The sequence below is a fragment of the Balaenoptera borealis genome (assembly GCF_965194805.1).
Source record: "Balaenoptera borealis genome assembly, chromosome: 8".
Taxonomy (NCBI): Eukaryota; Metazoa; Chordata; class Mammalia; order Artiodactyla; family Balaenopteridae; genus Balaenoptera; species Balaenoptera borealis.
In genome coordinates this window covers 48,793,544-48,809,055 of record NC_138865.1, presented here as the reverse complement: position 1 = coordinate 48,809,055, position 15,512 = coordinate 48,793,544, and the positions used below count along the sequence as shown (strand labels likewise).

The 15,512-nt window shown below is 37.5% G+C and overlaps 1 protein-coding gene and 1 long non-coding RNA gene across 3 annotated transcripts in view; one reads left to right on the top strand and one right to left on the bottom strand.

The window, feature by feature from the left end:
• Positions 1-15,512, bottom strand: part of LOC309632767 (uncharacterized protein) — a 1,168,925-nt gene that overhangs the window by 410,864 nt on the left and 742,549 nt on the right. The window lies entirely within an intron of this gene.
• LOC309632783 overlaps positions 1-15,512 on the top strand; it is a 664,345-nt gene that overhangs the window by 401,414 nt on the left and 247,419 nt on the right. The gene's annotated exons all lie outside the window — the stretch shown is intronic.

The window sequence follows — 15,512 nt, the reverse complement described above, 5'->3', positions numbered from 1 at the left end:
CAGCACAGGTTAATATAGCCATTTTTGTAATAACTTTAAGTGGAGTATAATCTATAAAAATATTGAAACAGTATGGTTGTACACCTGAAACTAATATAATATTGTAAATCAATTATACTTCAATATGAAAATAAATAAAAAATACATGATGGGGGAGATCAAGATGGCGGAAGAGTAACACGTGGAGATCACCTTCCTCCCCACAAATATATCAGAAATACATCTACATGTGGAATAACTCCTACAAAACACCTACTGAACGCTGGCAGAAGACCGCAGTCCTCCCAAAAGGCAAGAAACTCCCCACGTACCTGGGTAGGGCAAAAGAAAAAAGAAAAAACAGAGGCAAAAGAATAGGGACGGGACCTGCACCAGTGGGAGGGAGCTGTGAAGGAGGAAAGGTTTCCACACACTAGAAGCCCCTTGGCGGGCAGAGACTGCGGGTGGCAGAGGGGGGAAGCTTCAGGGCTGCAGAGGAGAGCGCAGCCACAGGGGTGCGGAGGGCAAAGCAGAGAGATTCCCGCACAGAGGATCGGTGCCGACCAGCACTCACCAGCCCGAGAGGCTTGTCTGCTCACGCGCCAGGGCGGGTGGGGGCTGGGAGCTGAGGCTTGGGCTTCCGAGGTCGGATCCCAGGGAGAGGACTGGGGTTGGCTGCGTGAACACAGCCTGAAGGGGGCTAGTGCGCCACAGCTAGCCAGGAGGGAGTCCGGGAAAAAGTCTGGAGCTGCCGAAGAGGTAAGAAACTTTTTCTGGCCTCTTTGTTTCCTGATGTGCAAGGAGAGGGGATTCAGAGCGCCTCTTAAAGGAGCTCCAGAGATGGGCGTGAGCCGCGGCTATCAGCACGGACCACAGAGACGGGCATGAGACGCTAAGGCTGCTGCTGCAGCCACCAAGAAGCCTGTGTGCAAGCACAGGTCACTATCCACACCTCCCCTCCCGGGAGCCTGTGCAGCCCGCCACTGCCAGGGTCCTGTGTTCCAGGGACAACATCCCCGGGAGAACACACAGCGTGCCTCACACTGGTGCAATGTCACGCTCGCTGCTGCCGCTGCAGGCTTGCCCCGCATCTGTACCCCTCCCTCCCCCGGCCTGAGTGAGCCAGAGCTCTTGAATCAGCTGCTCCTTTAACCCCGTCGGGTCTGAACGAAGAATAGATGCCCTCAGGTGACGTACACACAAAGGCGGGTCCAAATCCAAAGCTGAACCCCGGGAGCTGTGCGAACAAAGAAAAGAAAGGGAAATCTCTCCCATCAGCCTCAGGGGCAGCGATTAAATCTCCACAATCAATTTGATGTACCCTGCATCTTTGGAATACCTGAATAGACAAGGAATCATCCCAAATTGAGGAGGTGGACTGTGGGATAAACGATATATTTTGTTTTTCCCTTTTTCTCTTTTTGTGAGTGTGTATGTGTATGCTCCTGTGTGTGATTTTCTCTGTATAGCTTTGCTTTTACCATTTGTCCTAGGGTTTTGTCTGTCCATTCTTTTGTTTTTGGTATTTTTTTTTTTTTTAGTATAGTTTTTAGCACTTGTTATCATTGGTGGATTTGTTTTTTGGTTTGGTTGCTCTCTTCTTTCTTTCTTTCTTTCTCTTTTTTTTTAATTAAAAAAATTTTTTTTTAATAATTATTTTTTATCTTAATAACTCTTTTATTTTATTTTATTTTACCTTCTTCTTTCTTTCCTTCTTTTTTTTTCTCCCTTTAATTCTGAGCTGTGTGGATGACAGGCTCTTGGTGCTCCAGCAAGGAATCAGGGCTGTGCCTCTGAGGTGGGAGAGCCAAGTTCAGGACACTGGTCCACAAGAGACCTCCCAGCTCCACGTAATATCAAACGGCAAAAATCTCCCAGAGATCTCCACCTCAACACCAAGACCCAGCTCCATTCAACGACCAGCAAGCTACAGTGCTGGACACCCTATGCCAAACAACTAGCAAGACAAGAACACAACCCCACCCGTTAGCAGAAAGGCTACCTAAAATCATCATAAGAGCACGGACACCCCAAAACACACCACCAAACGTGGACCTGCCCACCAGAAAGACAAGATGTAGCCTCATCCACCAGAACACAGGCACTAGTCCCCTCCACCAGGAAGCCTACACAACACACTGAACCAACCTTAGCCACTGGGGACAGACACCAAAAACAACAGGAACTACGAACCTGCACCCTGCGAAAAGGAGGCCCCAAACACAGTAAGTTAAGCAAAATGAGAAGACAGAGAAACACACAGCAGATGAAGGAGCAAGGCAAAAACGCACCAGACCTAACAAATGAAGAGGAAATAGGCAGTCTACCTGAAAAAGAATTCAGAATAAGGATAGTAAAGATGATCCAAAATATTGGAAATAAAATCGAGAAAATACAAGAAACGTTTAACAAGGACCTAGAAGAACTAAAGAGCAAACAAACAGTGATGAACAACACAATAAATGAAATTAAAAATTCTCTAGAAGGGATCAGTAGCAGAATAACTGAGGCAGAAGAACGGATAAGTGACCTGGAAGATAAAATAGTGGAAATAACTACTGCAGAGCAGAATAAAGAAAACAGAATGAAAAGAAGTGAGGACCATCTCGGAGACCTCTGGGACACTATTAAATGCACCAACATTCGAATTATAGGGGTCCCAGAAGAAGAAGAGAAAAAGAAAGGGACTGAGAAAATATTTGAAGAGATTATAGTTGAAAACTTCCCTAATATGGGAAAGGAAATAGTTAAGTCCAGGAAGCACAGAGAGTCCCATACAGGATAAATCCAAGGAGAAACACACCAAGAACATATTAATCAAACTATCAAAAATTAAATACAAAGAAAAAATATTGAAAGCAGCAAAGGAAAAACAACAAATAACATGCAAGGGAATGCCCATAAGGTTAACAACTGATCTTTCAGCAGAAACTCTGCAAGCCAGAAGGGAGTGGCAGGATATATTTAAAGTGATGAAAGGGAAAAACCTACAACCAAGATTACTCTACCAGCAAGGATCTCATTCAGATTTGACGGAGAAATTAAAACCTTTACAGACAAGCAAAAGCTAAGAAAATTCAGCACCATCAAACCAGCTTTACAACAAATGCTAAAGGAACTTCTCTAGGCAGGAAACACAAGAGAAGGAGAAGACTTACAATAGCAAACCCAAAACAATTAAGAAAATGGTAATAGGAATATACATATTGATAACTACCTTAAATGTAAATGGATTAAATGCTCCAACCAAAAGACACAGACCGGCTGAAAGGATCTAAAAACAAGACCTGTATATATGCTGTTGACAAGAGACCCACTTCAGACCTAGGGACACATACAGACTGAAAGTGAGAGGATGGAAAAAGTTATTCCATGCAAATGGAAATTAAAACAAAGCTGGAGTGGCAATTCTCATATCATACAAAATAGACTTTAAAACAAAGACTATTACAAGAGACAAAGAAGGACACTACATAATGATCAAGGGATCAATCCAAGAAGAAGTATAACAATTGTAAATATTTACGCACCCAACATAGGAGCACCTCAATACATAAGGCAAATGCTAACGGCCATAAAAGGGGAAATCGACAGTAACACAATCATAGTAGGGGACTTTAACATCCCACTTTCACCAATGGACCGACCATCCAGAATGAAAAAAAATAAGAAAACACAAGCTTTAAATGATACATTAAACAAGATGTACTTAATTGATATTTATAGGACATTCCATCCAAAAACACCAGAATACACATTCTTCTCAAGTGCTGATGGAACATTCTCCAGGATACATCTTATCTCGGATCACAAATCAAGCCTTGGTAAATTTAAGAAAATTGAAATCGTATCAAGTATCTTTTCTGACCACAATGCTATGAGACTAGATATCAATTACAGAAAAAAAATCTGTAAAAAATACAAACACATGGAGGCTAAACAATACACTACTTAATATGCAAGAGATCACTGAAGAAATCAAAGAGGAAATCAAAAAAATACCTAGAAACAAATGGCAAAACATGACGACCCAAAACCTATGGGATGCAGCAAAAGCAGTTCTAAAGAGGGAAGTTTATAGCAACACAATCCTACCTTAAGAAACAAGAAACATCTCAAATAAACAACCTAACTTTACACCTAAAGCAATTAGAGAAAGAAGAACCAAAAAACCCCAAAGATAGCAGAAGGAAAGAAATCATAAAGATCCGATCAGAAATAAATGAAAAAGAAATGAAGGAAACAATAGCAAAGATCAATAAAACTAAAAGGTGGTTTTTTGAGAAGATAAACAATATTGATAAACCATTAGCCAGACTCATCAAGAAAAAAAGGGAGAAGACTCAAATCAATAGAATTCGAAATGCAAAAGGGGAAGTAACAATTGACACTGCAGAAATACAAAGGATCATGAGAGATTACTACAAGCAAATATATGCCAATAAAATGGACAACCTGGAAGAAATGGACAAATTCTTAGAAATGCACAACCTGCCGAGACTGAACCAGGAAGAAATAGAAAATATGAACAGACCAATCATAAGCACTGAAATTGAAACTGTGATTTAAAATCATCCAACAAGAAAAGCCCAGGACCAGATGGCTTCACAGGCGAATTCTATCAAACATTTAGAGAAGAGCTAACACCTATCCTTCTCAAACTCTTCCAAAATATGGCAGAGGGAGGAACACTCCCAAATTCATTCTATGAGGCCACCATCACCCTGATACCAAAATCAGACAAAGATGTCACAAAGAAAGAAAACTACAGGCCAATAACACTGATGAACACAGATGCAAAAATCCTCAACAAAATACTATCAAACAGAATCCAACAGCACATTAAAAGGATCACACATCATGATCAAGTGGGGTTTATCCCAGGAATGTAAGGATTCTTCAATATACGCAAATCAATCAACGTGATACACCATATTAACAAATAGAAGGAGAAAAACCATATGATCATCTCAATAGATGCAGAGAAAGCTTTCGACAAAATTCAACACCCATTTATGATAAAAACCCTCCAGAAAGTAGGCATCGAGGGAACTTACCTCAACATAATAAAGACCATATATGACAAACCCACAGCCAACATCCTCCTCAATGGTGAAAAACTGAAACCATTTCCACTAAGATCAGGAACAAGACAAGGTTGCCCACTCTCACCACTGTTATTCAACATAGTTTTGGAAGTCTTAGCTACAGCAATCAGAGAAGAAAAATAAAAGGAATCCAAATTAGAAAAGAAGTAAAGCTGTCACTGTTTGCAGATGACATGATGCTATACATAGAGAATCCTAAAGATTTTACCAGAAAACTACTAGAGCTAATCAATGAATTTGGTAAAGTAGCAGGATACAAAATTAATGCACAGAAATATCTTGCATTCCTATACACTAATGATGAAAAATCTGAAAGTGAAATTGAAAAAACACTCCCGTTTACCATTGCAACAAAAAGAATAAAATACCTAGGACTAAACTTACCTAAGGAGGCAAAAGACCTGTAGGAAGAAAATTATAAGACACTGATGAAAGAGATTAAAGATGATACAAATAGATGGAGAGATATACCATGTTCTTGGATTGGAAGAATCAACATTGTGAAAATGACCCTACTACCCAAAGCAATCTACAGATTCAATGCAGTCATTATCAAACTACCACTGGCATTCTTCACAGAACTAGAACAAAAAATTTCACAATTTGTATGGAAACACAAAAGACCCCGAATAGCCAAAGCAATCTTGAGAAAGAAAAACGGAGCTGGAGGAATCAGGCTCCCTGACTTCAGACCATACTACAAAGCTACAATAATCAAGACCGTATGGTACTGGCACAAAAACAGAAATATAGATCAATGGAACAGGATAGAAAGTCCAGAGATAAACCCACGCACATATGGTCACTTTATCTTTGATAAAGGAGGCAAGAATATACAGTGGAGAAAAGACAGCCTCTTCAATAAGTGGTGCTGGGAAAACTGGACAGCTACATGTAAAAGAATGAAATTAGAACACTCCCTAACACCATACACAAAAATAAACTCAAAATGGATTAAAGACCTAAATGTAAGGCCAGACACTATCAAATTCTTAGAGGAAAACATAGGCAGAACACTCTATGACATAAATCACAGCAAGATCCTTTTTGACCCACCCCCTAGAGATATGGAAATAAAAACAAACAAATGGGACCTAATGAAACATAAACGCTTTTGCACAGCAAAGGAAACCATAAACAAGACAAAAAGACAACCCTCAGAATGAGAGAAAATATTTGCAAATGTAGCAACTGACAAAGGATTAATCTCCCAAAGTTACAAGCAGCTCATGAGCTCAATATCAAAAAAACAAAAAACCCAATCCAAAAATGGGCAGAAGACCTAAATAGACATTTCTCCAAAGAAGATATACAGATTGCCAACAAGCACATGCAAGGTTGTTCAACAACACTAATCATTAGAGAAATGCAAATCAAAACTACAATGAGGTATCACCTCACACCAGTCAGAATGGCCATCATCAAAAAATCTACAAACAATAAATGGTGGAGAGGGTGTGGAGAAAAGGGAACCCTCTTGCACTGTTGGTGGGAATGTAAATTAATACAGCCACTATGGAGAACAGGATGGAGGTTCCTTAAAAAACGAAAAATAGAACTACCATACAACCCAGCAATCTCACTACTGGGCATATACCCTGAGAAAACCATAATTCAAAAAGAGTCATGTACCACAATGTTCACTGCAGCTCTATTTACAGTAGCCAGGACATGGAAGCAACCTAATTGTCCATCAACAGATGAATGGATAAAGAGATGTGGCACATATATACAATGGAATATTACTCAGCCATAAAAAGAAACGAAATTGAGTTATTTGTAGTGAGGTGGATGGACCTAGAGTCTGTCATACAGAGTGAAATAAGTCAGAAAGAGAAAAACAAATACTGTATGCTAACACATATGGAATCTAAATGGAATCTAGATTCCACAGAATCTATATATATGGAATCTAAAAAAAAAAAAAAAAATGGTCATTAAGAACCTAGGGGCAAGATGGGAATAAAGGCGCAGACCTACTAGAGAATGGACTTGAGGATACGGGGAGGGGGAAGGGTAAGCTGGGACAAAGTGAGAGAGTGGCATGGACATATATAGACTACCAACCGTAAAATAGATAGGTAGTGGGAAGCAGCCACGTAGCACAGGGAGATCAGCTCCATGCTTTGTGACCACCTAGAAGGGTGGGATAGGGAGGGTGGGAGGGAGGGAGTCCAAGAGGGAAGAGATATGGGGATATATGTATATGTATAACTGATTCACTTTGTTATAAAGGAGAAACTAACACACCATTGTAAAGCAATTATACTCCAATAAAGATGTTTAAGAAAAAAAAGTACAAATCTTACTACCTAAAAAGCCATTCTTACACACACAAAAAAGTCTGTAAACTCCTGGCTGAGACGAAAGAGACTGATCATTCAACTTTTTTGTATACCTGTACCTAAAAAGGAAAGCAAATTGCTATTGTATATTTATATACATTTATATAAAGTCATGATATTTGACCATTTAAAAAAAATACATGATGATTTAGTGGCAAAAAAAGAGAATATATTGAAAAACTCTTACATAACAATAATAGGTAAATAAAACAACAAAACTGGATAAGAATATTAGCAAGTAATACATTAAAGTAGAACTACAATGACCAATATAGATAAAATGTTACTCCCTTATCAGGAGCAGAATATTAGAAAATTTTTAAAAATCACATTTTTTTCATGTATTATGTTAAAATTTTTTTACATTCCAGGTATTCAATGTGGTCCAGGATATAGAAAAATGCACATGTTCTAAGCAGGAATACTAATAGACAATACTTCCAAATTGACTAGTATGTACCAGGAAATGTTTTATATATATATAGACATATATATATATATATATATGCATTTATAGACATATATATCAGCTAAAATAAATATAAATAAATACATATCTAGATATTTACCTATCCATCTATCTATATAAAAAATCATTGTCTGGTTTCTAGTAATCATTTTGGAAGTATTGTTTGTGTGTATGTGTATAGAATATATACCTATATATTTTTAATAAACTTATAAGACAAGCACTCACTTTAGCCCCTGTTTGCAAATGATAAAATCAAGTCACAGAGAGGTTAAATAACTTGCCAAGATCACACAACTACCAAATAGTCTTTTATATTCCCACCAACAGTGTGCAGTGTTCCAATTTCTCCACAACCTTACCAACACTTACCTTTTGGTTTTTTTTTTTTTGATAATAGGCATCCTAACAGTTATGAGGTGATATCTCATTGTGGTTTTGATTTGCATTTCCCTGATGATTAGTGATTTTGACCACCTAGTCATATAATTGTTGGCCACTTGTGTGTCTTTGGAGAAACAGCTAATTGATTCCTTAGACCTTTTAAAAACTGGATTGATTTTGGTTTTTTTGTTTTGTGTGTGTTTTGTTTTGTTTTTTGCTATTGAGCTGTAGGAATTCCTTATGCATTTTGGATATTTACCACTTATCAGATATATAGTTTGTAAATATTTCCTCCCATCCCATAGGTGACTCTTTATTCTGCTTATTATTTCCTTTGCTGAGCAAAAGCTTTTGAATTTGATATAGTCCCTCTTGCCTATATTTTTTTATTTTGTTTTTGGTTTCCTATCAATGAGATCATTGCCAAAACCAATATCATAATGATTTCCCCCTGTGTTTTCTTCTAGGGTTTTTACAATTTCAAATCTTATGCTTAAGTATTTAATCGATTTTGAGTTGATTTTTGTGTATGGTGTAAGATAGGGATCCAGTTTCATTCTTTTGCCTGTGGATATGTAATTTACCAGCACTATTTGTTGAAGAGACTATCCTTTTCCCGTTGTGTATTCTTGGCACCCTTATTGAAGATAAGCTGACCATATAAGCGTATTTCTGGGCTGTAGTCTGTTCCACTGGTCTATTTGTCTGTGTTTATGCCAGTTCCATACTTATTTTGATTACTGTAGCTTTGTAATATATCTTGAAATAAGGAAGTATAATGCCCCCAGCTTTATCTTTTTTTTTCTCAAGATTACTTTGGCTATTCTGAGTGCTTTGTGGTTCAATATGAATTTTATGACTTTTTTTTTCTATTTCTGTAAAATATGCCATTGAGATTCTGCAAAATATATCATTCTGATGGGAATAGAATTGAATCTGTAAATCACTTTGGGTAAGTATACACATACAATTGAATATCCATCAGTCTTAAAAGAGAAGGAAGTCACATCATTTGCAACAACATGGATGGATCTGGAAGACATTATGCTAAGTGAAATAAATAAGTCTTAGAAGTATAGATACTGCTTGATTCCTCTGGTACGAGGCATCTAAAAGTCAAACATATAGAAGCAAACAATAGAAAGGTGGTTGCCAGGGGGTGAAGGGAGGAGGATATAGAGAGTTTTTGTCCACTGGCTATAAAGTTACAGCTATACAAGATGAGTAAGATCTAAAGTATCAATAGTTAAAGTAAGGTACTGTGCATTAAAAATTTGTCAAGCGGTTAGATCTCATGTTAAGTGTTCTTACCATAAAACAAATAAAGAAAAAACCAAAGAACATGGGCAAACTTTTGGAGATGACAGATATGTTTATTACCTTGATTGTGGTGATGGTAACACTGATGTATGCATATGTCCAAACTCACCAAATTGTATGCATTAATTATATGCAGTTTTTGTATACCAATTATACCTCAATACAGCTGAAAAAAGTAGGTATGTATACATATACAGAGCATAGGAAAAACAACTAGGAAATTAAACATGAAATTAATGATTGTAAGTACCTCTGGAGGTATCATATGGAGAGTGGAAAGAAACTTTCACATTTTTCATTATCTGCTTCTTTTGTATTAATTCTATTACAAATAAAATGTTTTCAGAAATAAACTATGATACTTAAAAAGTATATTTAAAGACATTCATGCTACTTATCATTTCATGGAGCTCTTTCTTTAGAAATGAGCCAGATAATTCAGTGGAGTTATCTCTTGCTTACACAGGCTAGTTGAAAAAATTAGAGAATATAAAGCTACATACATTCACAAAGGCCTAATTTTGGAGTTTGAGATTAAGTTCAGGGAGAAAACACTCATTGCCATTCTAATTCAGATACCTCATATAACACATTAAACAATTTAGGTAATTCTTGCAAAGTACTTGAAGATTGAAGTAGCTTTTCCCAAAATGTGTTTTTCCTATTTAAACTGAATTAAATCCCAACATCTTTTTTTCCTGAACTGGTCAGAATAATGCCTGAATTGTCTTTACTGGACTTTGATTAGCTTCCATTTGCTTTTGATTTCTGCCTGCAAGAAGTGTGATAATTCCTTCTGTTTATACCCTGAGCCTTATTCCACAGTCTGCCAGAACAGAAAGAAATGTTAATCACTTTTCCCTCCAAGCCCAAAATAGAATACCTAACCTACAGGAACTGATCTTTACCTCTAAACAACAAATTAATTCTCTCAGATCTTTTCTCCCAAGACATATATCTTAACATTGCGCCTCGCTGAACTCTTTGTGGTTTTACAAAAAATCACTGAACTCCTAGACCAGATGGAGCTCAGGAGTGAGGAAGTAACTATTTAAATCTGTTCTCAAAGCACTCATCCTTGATCTGCTTCTGAGCCTGTGTTCTGATGCACATATTTTATTTTCTTAAAGATAAAAACAGGAAAAAACTTGCTCTCAACTCTTCTTCCATTGACACTCCGAAGTCAGTTTATTTTGCTTGGTATAAAATATCTTACACAGAGAGCTGGGCTCCTCAATTAAGCTTATCTTTGAGGTGTCTCAAAACAACCCCTCGGTTCAGGTGAGCAAAGAATCTGGAGCCAGCGCTGCTCTTCGAACTAGCATCTTGACTCTGACAGTGAACATCCGTAACAAAACTGCTTGTGAAGCCAAATAAACATATGTCGGTGTCCTCAGCTTAGAGAAGGGAGTGAGAGGAGAGGTGCTAGAGGCAGGCTGCCCGGGTTTGAATCCTGGTTCCCTCCTTTTCTACCTGTTTGATTTTAGGGAGGTACCTAAACACTCTGTTTTCTCAACTGTAAAATGAGGATTAAAAAAAGAGCACTTACTGCCCAGCTGTGTTGTGAGGCTTAAATGAGATGATCTATGTGAAGCTTTCAGAAGCGTGCGTGCCTGATACTCAATGACCATTGGCTCTCAGGATTGGTATCTTGGTATCAGCATTTAAGTCCTTCATGCAAAGATTTGTAAAACAGGATTGTTATGGGCTGAACTGTGCTCCCTCAAATTTCATATGTTGGCAGTCCCAACCCCCAGTACCTCAGATAGATACTGATAGATAAGGTCTTTATAGAGGTTATTAAGGTTAAAGGAGGTCTTAAGGGTAGGGCCCTAATCCAGTATGACTGGTGTCCTCATAAGAAGAGAAAGAGACAGAGAGAAGGCTATGTGAGGACACAGCGAGAAGCTGGCTGCTTGCAAGACAAGGAGAGAGGCCTCAGGAGGAAACAAACCTGTTGACACTATGATCTTGAGCTTCAAGCCTCCAGAACTGTGAGAAAATAAATATTTGTTATTTAAGCCATCCAGCACGGTATTGTGTTATGACAGCCTTAGCAAACTAAAACAAAGACACATGTGGCCAGTTGATTTCTAGCCTTCCCATACCTACATTCTTTGCCAAAATACAGTCCCTCTTATCATGTTCTTACCATCTAATGAAGAGAAAGGAACAAAAAGAAAAATGGCATTGTGGGCTGGTAGAGGCAGAAAAGAGCAAATAGCGTTAGGTATTTTAGCCTTTTAAGAAAAATGTAATAACTAAGCAAGAGAAACCCAAGGCCTAGACACTGAATGATTCATGGAAAATAAAAAGCTGATTTAATATCATGCTGGCATTGTTTTTACTTCACAAATTGTAGTCTTTTATAATTTAAAGACCACAGTAACCTTTACCAATGTATTTGTACTTGACTACCTTTATTTACCATCCCTTTTGTATCAGGGTTTCTAAAAAAATTTTAGTAGGCTATAAAATTCTAGGTTAAAATCATTTTCCTTTATTATTTCAAAAATATTGTTGTACAACAATGTGAATGTCATTAATGTCACTGAATGGCACATTTAAAAATGGTTTTAAAATAGTAAATTTTATGTTATGTATATTTCACCACAAAAAATTATTCTGTTGTCTTCTAGTATCTAGTGTTGTTTTGAGAAATCTGATACCAATCTTTTTTTTTTTTCTCTTTGCAGATAATTTTTGTTTTCTTCTTTTTTGTTTGTTTTTTAATCTCTGTGGCAGGACTGACTTTCTCTACCTCTGTGAAAACATTTGGAATTTTTTGTTTATTTTTGATATTCTCAAATTTTCTATAATGTGCCTAGTTGAGGCTTATCCTGTTACGTAATTTGTTTTTTCAACATGAAGTCTTCTATCTTTCTTCAATTCTGCAAAATTTATCTCTATTGCTTCAAATATTCTTGGCACTTCTACATATATCTTTCATAATTAATAGGTCCTTAACATATTCTCCAGTTTATCTTTTCTTGCTAAATCTGGACAAATTCTTCAAGCTTATCTTCCAGCTCACTAATTCACTCTTTAGCTAAATCCATTCTTTTATTTTTCCTCTGTTGTGTCCTTTATTTCAACTATTATATTTTCTTATCTACTATTTCTACATGCTTTTTTATAGCTTCTCATTCTTTCACAATCCTATTATCTTCCCCATTTCTGTACAAATACTTATCTTCCTTAGTGTAAATTATTGTTAACTCCATCACAATTGGTAAATACTGTCCAGCTTATTTTCTCTCTTTTAAGGATGTTGTTCCTTTCCAGATGTCCAACTACTGCAGCTTATAAGCTCACGCTTTCTGTGAAGCTTAGCTACCCTGTCCAGTAGCATATGTTGGGGAAGGGCCATGTCCCTTGCCTTTTTCAGTCCTGTTGAGTCTAAGCAGAGGAGAAGGGAAAAGTCTCAAGGCAGAGTACCCACCATACCACAGGGTAACTACTGACCACACGCTCTGTTGCCACAGCTCCTGGCAACTCTCCCAGTCAGCATTTACTTTAAAACTCTAGGTTATAATCTACAAGCCTTTGGGGGTTAAGGAGAGGGGAAGGGTAGAGGAGTGAATGCCTGAGAACAACTGACCAGTAGCACCTATTTTCATCAGAGTTTCAGTTCAGCAGGACATGTGCACTGATGCTACACTAGGGCAGCTACAGATCTTCCTGCTGCATTCTGCTCTGATGGGGCAGGCAACAATTTTCCCAATTCCATAAGGGGGGAAGGCAAGAACAGAATTTTAAACATTTTCTTCTAACCTGTTCCCACTATTGCCCCAGTGGCCTATCTCTCAGGACACACCCACCTACCCCTTCCCAAGGCATACTAACTCAAGATGGTCTTCAGTCACCCCTACAGTTTTCTGTTTTGAAGTTGGTTCCTGAAATCCATGTTTTACTCTCACACTTCTATGATTTTTCTAGGTTGATTTCCATGGGGAAGTGGTGATAGTCAGCAACCCTAGCTAGTTTACTCTCTTAGCAGAAATCAAAATTTTTGTATTCTAACTCCACATTTAAAATAATTACATAAACCTAAAATATGCATTTGTTCATACTTAGCATAAACATACCTCAAGATTAAAATGTGTATATGCTTATGCATACATATATTACATAAACGGCATGCTAAATTCAGTGTATATGTGCTAGTACCCCATTCTTTCAATATAAATATTTTCACTAACCAGGGAGTACTTCTAGGTTTTTCTTCCCAAAAGCAAGAAAATTAAACCCCAATATAATAATAAACAATTACATCTAAATAGAATTGTACAGATTCACACAGTAGTCAATAACGTGTTCAAGAGGCACAACTCTCCATCCCTATAAAAATGACAAGAAAGTGGCTATTTGCATATTGCAAGCAAATGAAGGGAGATTGTAATGAGTCAAAGCAGGATGGGATAAAGAAGGAACCCACAGGGGCTTTAAATTAGAAACTAAAAGTGCAAGCCTATGCAAATTCCAGCAATTTAAAGATATTCTAGAGGCCACTCTTCATTAACAAGGTAAATTTAACTTAAAGAATCAAACAATGCACACTGTGTATGGAGTATATGAGTAAGAGCTAATAATAAAATCCATTTCTTTAATAAGTTTTACAGATCAATCAAGCAAACCAACTATAAAATGCTAATCTTTAAACTTTTAAAATTCCTAAAGTTATTCGATTTGGCTTATAGATGAAGCTCTTGATTATCTTATCACATTGCAGAAGGTTGATTATTTTTAATTAATTTATTGTCTCTTCATTAACCTTAGAGGAGAACTTACACCTGGTAAAAAAGAAAACATTTCCTATCCTTTTAGGCCTGTACATGAAACAACATGTTGTTTTGTTTTGTGCTCCAACCACTGCGACCTTCTATCCTGAGAATAGAAAACTAAGACTATCCACATCCCTCCTCAGTCACAATGAGAGATTAGTTTAAAATAGAAAAACCTCATCTTGCTCCTTTTTAGCCAAGAGGGGGAAAAAGGAGTATTAATTACAAGCTCTAGACAATTTACTATTACATTAATGAGACAAATTTATAAAAAGATCCTTCCAAAACTATGAGTAGGAGCTCCTATTGCTGCCATAACAAATTACCACAAACTGGGTGGTTTAAGACAACAGAAATTTATTCTCTCACAGGCCTGGTGGTCAGAAATCAGAAGTCCAAATGTTGGCAGAGCCATGCTCCCTCCCAAGGCTCTGAAGAAGGATTCTGATTTTGCCTCTCCCAACATCTGGTTGTCCCTGGTGCTCTTTGGCCTATAGCAGCATAACCCCAATCTCTGCCTCTGTCTTCACATGTTTTTGTGTCTCTTTTTGTCCTCTCTTCTTAAGGACACCAGCCATTGGATCAGCACCCACCCTCAACTAGTATGACCTCATTTCAACTAACTGCATCTACACAGAACCCGTTTCCAAAAAGGTCACAGGTACCAGTGTTGAGGACTTGAACATAACCCTTTTTTTTTGGCTTAAACAAACAGGACATTTATTATCTCATATAACAGTAAGTCCCTAAGTAGGGCCAACTTCAGAGTTGCTTGACTCACTAGCTCAGTAATATCAGCAAGGAGCTAGGTTGTGTTCATATCTATGATCTATCATTCATATATTGTTTCATCTTCGCACTAGTTCTCCTCCTGGTCATAGTTGGCTGCCAACAGAGAATGGAAAACTCTGCCTTGCTTTCATATTAGGAGAGAGGGAGAGGGACAGGTTGATAAATGAATAGAGGAGCAACGCAAGAGAGCTGGCTCTTTCAAACATGAAATATAAATTCTTCCATTTAAGTTGGGCCGATTTAGGCCACCTGTCCACACTGTGATCAAGAAAAGAGTCACCAGGTGAGTGCCATGCACTCATTTGATTGATCAAAATTTATAGCCAGAGTT